The sequence below is a fragment of the Thalia democratica genome, chromosome 3 (assembly GCF_965202585.1).
Source record: "Thalia democratica chromosome 3, ktThaDemo2.hap1.1, whole genome shotgun sequence".
NCBI classification, from domain to species: Eukaryota; Metazoa; Chordata; class Thaliacea; order Salpida; family Salpidae; genus Thalia; species Thalia democratica.
Genome location: NC_139167.1, coordinates 7,164,853 through 7,173,027, shown reverse-complemented (window position 1 = coordinate 7,173,027; position 8,175 = coordinate 7,164,853).

The window sequence follows — 8,175 nt, the reverse complement described above, 5'->3', positions numbered from 1 at the left end:
ATTTTTTAAAATATGCACCGATTCTTTTTAATCACTTCGCAGAGCTAACATGTTTTATAAATTTATACTTGTACAGTAGTCAAACGTTTCTTTAGAAATACATAAAGATTTAATGCTTTTCTTAATAGAATAATCTTAAATTAAAAAATAAAAACTATAAGTTTTTTTAAATAGTTTATTAAACCTATCTTAAATTTTTTGAAGAATTTTTATCTATAGTTTTTATATTAACAAAAAAGTAAACATAATAACAAATATTAATACATGTGTGTTTATTATATCGTAAAAACGAAAGACTTAAATTTATCCTCCATACCGCAAAAAGGCTAGAAAAAACAAAATCAAAAAAAACAAAATTGTTAATATCATCAGGGTTAGAAACATAGGAAACATTCTTCTCTCGGTCAAACCTATAATTTTTAATTAAATAATACTAATTGTAGCTTTAAATATACGTTATACTTTTAATTATGTTTCAAGTTTCTAGTTTATTGCCTTTAGAAATACTTTTTATAGAATATTAATCAACTAAAGCTTTATATAAAAATACTAATTTTTTTTAAAAGTAAACTAAATTTTAAAATGAATAGAGTAAATCATTTTAGGTAAAAAAAAGGTTATATTAGTTTTATTAAAACAAATTTTAATGTTTAAACAGTATATATTTTTTGTATGCTTTTACCAAAAAGTAACCTATTATAAATATTTATTAAGAGTTTCATCGGCTCAAAAGTATGAAAAAAATCCTAAAAAATTTTTTTTATACTGTAAGAAAAAAATTTATTAATTTTTTCAAAGCAGTTTTTAACTACTCTGTAAAAAAAAACTAACGTATATAATCTTCGTCACTAGGATGTTCATCACCTGTAGTAAAAAAATATTTTAAACTAATATACAATCAAAAAATCTAATACAGATATAAGAAAGTATTTTTACTTTAAAGGCAGTAAATGTTAGTTCTTTAACATACAAACTTCAATGGATTTCAAAATTTCAGTGTATTACAAAAAAGCTACATAAAACAAATTTCAGTAGAGAAAAATTGATTAAAAATGATATAATTTTAGCTATTGATCATACTAATCTAGGAAAGTATATTTTAAAGTAGTCGGTTTACTAATATACTTTTTAAGCATCACAGTATTAAGGTAAATTGTTTACTGTATTTAAATTGTTATTAAAAACAAAAAGTTTCAACATATAAAATTAAAATTTCAGTAGTAGTGTAAACTGTTTTTATTTATCTTATTGCTTTAAAGACTAAACTTTGTTTTTTTTTAAAGAATGTTTACTAAATGTTAATTACAAAATAAAAAATTTACCTTTTCTATCATTTCCATGTTTAACATCGAGTGAGGCTGAAATTAAAATACTTATTAAATATTGGTTTCTCATAGTAATAACAATAGTTTGTTTATATATTTCCAAGTTTGAACTATGTTCTAATTAAAATACTTGAAGTATTTATATACATTTTATTATATATTATTTTTTAACTAATGTGTTATAACATATGATCCTTAAAAAACTCAGAGATATTATTAATTATACTTAATATAAACGAATACACTAGCAACATTTAATAAATTTTATATTGTTTGGTTAATAAAAAAGGTCTAATTAGCTTGAAGAAACAGCCTAACTTAAACTAAATAACTGAAAAATAAAGCTTACTTTATTACAACTTAAGATATTAAACTGTTAATTAATCTCTATTTTAAACAAAGAGATTAACATAAAAAGGTAATGAATCGTAAAAATTAAGAAAATCTTAAGTGCAAAGGCATTTTATAGATTTAGGTGTTTCAATTTACAGAAAATAAAAGTAAAATAAAATAAAACTTCAAACGTTTAAAATATAATATTTCTAGTTTACGACACCACTCTACGTGAGCTTTTTTAGATAAAACATACACATAGCTAATAATTGCAAACGATAAGATTTGTATTTAAACTACTTGCAAATGTAAACAAAATTTTCATGTTTTTGTACATTTTGTTTTTGGTTCTAGTAGTCTCGTCTGTTAAAGCTAAATTAGGTTCTTTAAAAAGTCGCAATTGTATTTGAAACACAAAAAGTGTTCAATAATTTTTTTTTTAACTTTTTAAATTAAAAATAGCAAATAATTGATAAAGCTTTGAAATTTAAACACTTTAAAATTAAAGACTTGTGATAGTAAAAATTGCTAATAAAACAAAAAAAAAAGAATTTTAAAAAGCTTACATTTAAACGTATGCTATTTAAGTATGTTTAGTTTCAATACAGGTTTTACATACAGTTTTGTTTCTACCATAACATAACATATTTAATAAGATATAGTTGTGTAATTTAATTATTGTTAGTTACTTTAATTTATTTATATAAAAAAAATTTGCCTTCACTATTTTCTTTCGCATCTTAAAGTTAAAATTACTAAAAGTATTAATCTAACCATAAACAACTTAAATTAATTATTAATCAATAGAATTATACAGATTTCAAAAATTATTATTTGAAACAAAACTACATTAACAATTTTCAAAAACTTATTTGTTTTAAATAACACATTTTATTAAAGAAATAAAAAGTATAAACTTTTAAATATTCTTGTCTGTTTCAGGTTAAAAAAGGTTTTGATAACGATCAAAAAATATGTTAAAAACAAAAACACTTGAGTATTTTTTTATTTTATTTACAATTTTTAAAAGTTTAATGAAATAAGATATTTTTTCAAAAGAAAAACGTCTTTTATATAAAACATCTTTTAGCTTTTGTTTAATATATACTTACTTTAGAACATTTAAGGCTTTTTTAAAAATTAAAATATGTTTGTTAAACACTGCACCTGTGTAAAAAGCTTTTAGATTAAACTAAGTATCCAAAATCATCAACATACACGGTAACGCATAAGACTTTGGAACAAGTTTCTTGATTTAAGTAAAGATTTCCATATTATTCCATATTGTTAAATTGTGTAAAATACAAGTAAAAACCAAAAAAACTAGCATAAATTGGAAAAATATTTCTTTTTTTTTACTACCTTCTTCTGCTTTATCATTATTGTCAATAAAAATAATGTCATTGTTTTCACTCGTTGTGTCAACATCTTGAATTTCAGGTTTTGTATTCTCTTTTGATGTCTTATCTATACACTTAAAAGTGTCATAAAGAAGCCAATCAAATATTTGGTAACTTGTCCTGTGGCAGTCTCTGTCATTATCATAACAATCTTTGCATACACCGAATCGTTTAGCCTCTACCTCGACTGCAAGTCATTAAAAATAATTTATAAATTTTAATATTTTTTAAAAATTTTTTAGTCCTTGAAATTATATCAAAGTTATCAATAACAGTTTTCAAAGTTTTATATTTACTTTTTTCCACAAAGTTCTTATAACTTTATTTAAATGCACATAAACCTTACTTAACAAACAATAATAAAAAACTTAATTTAATATATAAAAACATTACATTTAAATTAGGTTCTATTGTATTAATTTAAAATAATTAAAAACTAAAGGAACAAGAAAATTTGTTATGAACTTACGAACCACATATAAAATTCAGTATTTAAACAAACATTTTACAGTTCTTTTGATTAAATAAAATAACGAACAGATTTAAATCAGTATATCCAATGATTACAACATAAAAACAAAACAAAACTTTAAAAGTCATACGAAGTTGAGATAAACTAAGTTAATGAACAGTTAAATAAACGTATATACCTAATGATGTTTAACATAAATGTAAAATCGTATAAATCGATATTAGTGAAAACAATTAATATTTTAACTTATAATTCTTAAGAAATTGATGCTTATATAAACAATACTTTTAGTGTATTTTGTTGCTTGGGTTTAGCAGATATTTAAAACCCTAAACTAGCGCTTCAAAATAAATAAAATTAATTAAAAGCATGATCAATGTTTTCATAAATATTCATTTTTTTGAATTTAGCCACTATACAATTATGTGTAGTATGGAAAACTGAAAGGTACAAGAAAAAACAAGATATATTTTAAAAATATAATGTTACTATAAACTACATACTAAAATAAACATTTATATATAAATAGATGAACTAAATATGAAACACTAAATATTCTAAAGTAACTTCAATGAATATGTCTTATTATTCTATAATGATTTTTTTTTTGTTTTTTCTTTCATTTCTAAACTTTAGTAGTTTTAAACGGGTGGGTGTCACTTTTGCACGAGCGTCACTTTTGCACGAGCGTCACTTTTGCACGAGGGGACACTTTTGCACGAGGGTCACTTTTGCACGAATGGTCACTTTTGCACGAGGGGACACTTTTGCACGGAGTCACTTTTGCACGCAGGGTCACTTTTGCACGAGGGGACACTTTTGCACGGCGACTCTTTTGCACGAGCGTCACTTTAGCACGAGGGGACACTTTTGCACGGCGACACTTTTGCACGGAGGGTCACTTTTGCACGAGGGGACATTTTTGCACGGCGACTCTTTTGCACGGAGGGTCACTTTTGCACGAGGGGACACTTTTGCACGGCGTCACTTTTGCACGAGAAGACATTTTTGCACGGCCACATTTTTTCACGATGACAATTTTTACGGCAGTAATGTTGCATAACGTCACATTTTTACGATGAAATTTTTGCACAGCGACATTTTCGCACGGAAAATCAATTTTGCATGCTGGCCGATTAAATGCTTTTTAGCTACTACCAAATCTGTAACATAAAAAGAAACTGAAAACTTATATTTTGTAATATACCTATTTTGAAGCCAAAAAATGAAAGTACAAAAATCTTAAACAGTAAAAGTTAATGTTAGAAACAAGCTGACGAAAAGATAAAATTAAATTGTTTATAAAAGATTTATACCAGGGACAAAAAAGTTAATTTATTTAGAAACTAGGATAAAAAATACTTAACTATGCCTTTTTATATATTTTACTATACGGTTAGAAATTTATTTTTCATATGATGAACCTAGGCATCAAAACCTAGACCACTTAAACTGGAAGTCACACAAAGAAAAAATAAAATAACACATATAAATTATTTATTTTAACAAAGATAAAAACATAATTAGATATAAAATTTATAGGTTAACGTAAAAAGCAAAATTTCAACCACAAACTTTGATATATTTACGCTTTGATGTAGAACGATCAACAGTAAATATTTAAATGCATTGACTAACAAAAAAAAGTAAAAACCTAACGTTCCACGGACATTAACGATAGGCTCTCATTGGCTTATTTCATGACCATGGATTGCTGGTGTAAGCATCTGTTGATACTTTTGATAAATATAAGTTCAAACTTCTAAATTTTACACTCTCATTGGTTTATCATGATCATGCAGCATTATAGTAATAAATTAATCTAAGTTAATATCATGAAATATGCGCTATTTTACTGCTTTTTTTATTCTCACGCTAAATTGAAAAATAAAAATAATCATTAAATAAAATCTGAAATACTTTTACACTTCATAAAGTAACTAAATCTTTTTAATTAATTTAACAATTATTTGAAATTAAAAAAATTAAAAAACTTATTTAACAACTATATGATGTAGATTATAACATCAAGAGAAAATAAGTATAAAATAATACTCAAAATTCGTGTTTTAAAGCCTTACTAAATTAAGTTTATCTTTCTGTTTAAAAAGTAACAAAATTCAGATTATTTTTCATTCAATGTATTCAAAATCGTTTTTGTTTAAAATAAAAAATGTGTATTCATCTAGTATATTTAAATTAAGCTAATAAATATAAATTAATGAATTGTGGTCCGTTATTATATTGTTCTACGTAAAAATTCAAATAAAAAATTACATTAAAAATTCATTAAAAATCTACGACATTTTATATACTCAAAACAACTTGCGTTTAAAACCGAATATTATTTAAGTTTAAAAAAATATTTTTTTTTTTTTGAGAATATAGAAATTAGAAGCGTGCAGTCAAAATTGGCTGATTGGTTAAAATTTTCGCAGTTTATAAGTAAATCCGTGAAAATATAACGCCGTGCGAAAGTGACGCTTTGAAAAAATGTCACCATGCAAATGTAACGTCGTGCAAAAGTTTTGCCATGTAAAAACGTTGCCGTGCAAAAATGTCTTCTCGTGCAAAAGTGACGCCGTGCAAAAGTGTCACCTCGTGCAAAAGTGACCCTACGTGCAAAAGAGTCGCCGTGCAAAAGTGTCCCCTCGTGCAAAAGTGACCCTCCGTGCAAAAGTGTCGCCGTGCAAAAGTGTCCACTCGTGCAAAAGAGTCGCCGTGCAAAAGTGTCCCATCGTGCTAAAGTGACGCTCGTGCAAAAGAGTCGCCGTGCAGAAGTGTCCCCTCGTGCAAAAGTGACCCTTCGTGCAAAAGTGACCCTCGTGCAAAAGTGTCGCCTCGTGCAAAAGTGACGCTCGTGCAAAAGTGACCCGTTCCCGTTTTAAACATGTTTGTATTAGGCTTAATGTAGCTAATTAAAGACAAAATTTTTCTATGTACGCCTTGCCAGTTTTGATACATTTTTGTTCTGAGTACCTGACAGGTTAATCTACTTGATAGTTTTACTTATAATAAAATATACTTATAATTAAGTTGAACTTGTTTGTAGTTGTTGTGATGTAGCATTGTACTTATGACGTAGCAATGCAATCTTTTTGAGTAATGTTTTTAAAGAAATGATATAATAATTTAAAGCTGTTTTGTAAAAAAATCATATAGTTTACGGTGCTCAATTTTGGTGTATTTATTGGACTATCTTTAAGCACAAAATTAAAACTTTTAAACTAATAAAATAAAATTAATACCTTAAATTAAATAAATAAAATGTCCTTTATTAAAAAGTATGCTTGCACATTTTAAGAAAATATTTAACTTCTTTTAGTCAGAAACTAGTTGTATGGTTTTTTTAAAAAAACGGTTGTTGTACTTTATACTTTAAGTTACTTGTTTAGTGTTTTTTAACAAAATAACTTGTATAGTGTCGAGTAGTTTTAGTACAACTATATTTGTATAAATATGTAAAATTATATTGTAATTTTTTAAAACAGCTAGTTTATTTTCACAAAATAAGTTTATTTAAAACAAATAGACTTATAGAAAACATTACTGTGGCTCTCAAATCACAATCGGCTATAAATAAGGTCAAATCGTAATAGCTTATGTGAAAGGTAAAAAAACAAAGTTTTATTTGAACTTGAAATCAAAGTTGAGTTTTAGTCTATTAAAAGCTTGTGGACTGATTAAAGAAATAGCATGATCAAGCCTTTAGTTTAAGTTAAACTGGTTTTGTTATTGTATTGCTTTAAGTATTTTTGAATTCCATAAAGTTCAAATGCAACCACTTTTTGCCTTTTTTAGTTTTTAAGCTAACAATACATTTACATAAATTTCATCTAAGCTTTCTTCAAAAAATTATAGTAAAATATATTAAAAAGTTATTTTTTACTAATTTAATAAAAAAATAAGTGAGGAATCATTGAGTCTAAATATTCTCTAAGGTTGTCCTTAAAACATCATAGAACTTTTAGAAATACCATAAATAATTTTACATTTAGTTTTAAAAACATGATGTTATTTTAAGTTGGGTTAATGTACCATTTTAGAATCAAAATGCTGACAGATCAGATGAATAAAAGTGTTTCAGGTAACTTTATGTAGTTTTTCAAGTTTTTTTTATAAGTCAAAATGTATTGCATCAGTTTAAAATTCAACAAAACATAAACAAAACCAAAAATCAAAACCACTTGCTTAATTTCTAAAACTCTAATAGGAAAAGGATAAAGAATTTTTGAAAAGAAGTAATTGCTCTCTAACGTATAACTCTATAATGTATTTTTATAGTCACTAAAAGCATTCAGACAGCTACAAAATTAGGATTTTTTAAGTAACCATGCCCTTTCCCATTATTTAAGGCTGCTAATTAAAAGGTACTACACACTATGCTAAGTCATAAAGAATAAATGTCTATAATATACATTATTAATAAATTTTTTAATTTGCATTTAGATCTAACTTTGTACAGTCTAAAAATAAAACGTATACTGCTAATAATGCTGTTTTAACTTTACAATTTGAAAAATATTTTTAAAGGTACCTCACCTATTCTGTTGCTATGGGAAGGCTCAACGCAAGTCCAGGAAAGATCTGTTCTTGCATCAATTGTCATGCAATGTTCTTTTTCCCCACAATACTTGCCTTTTTT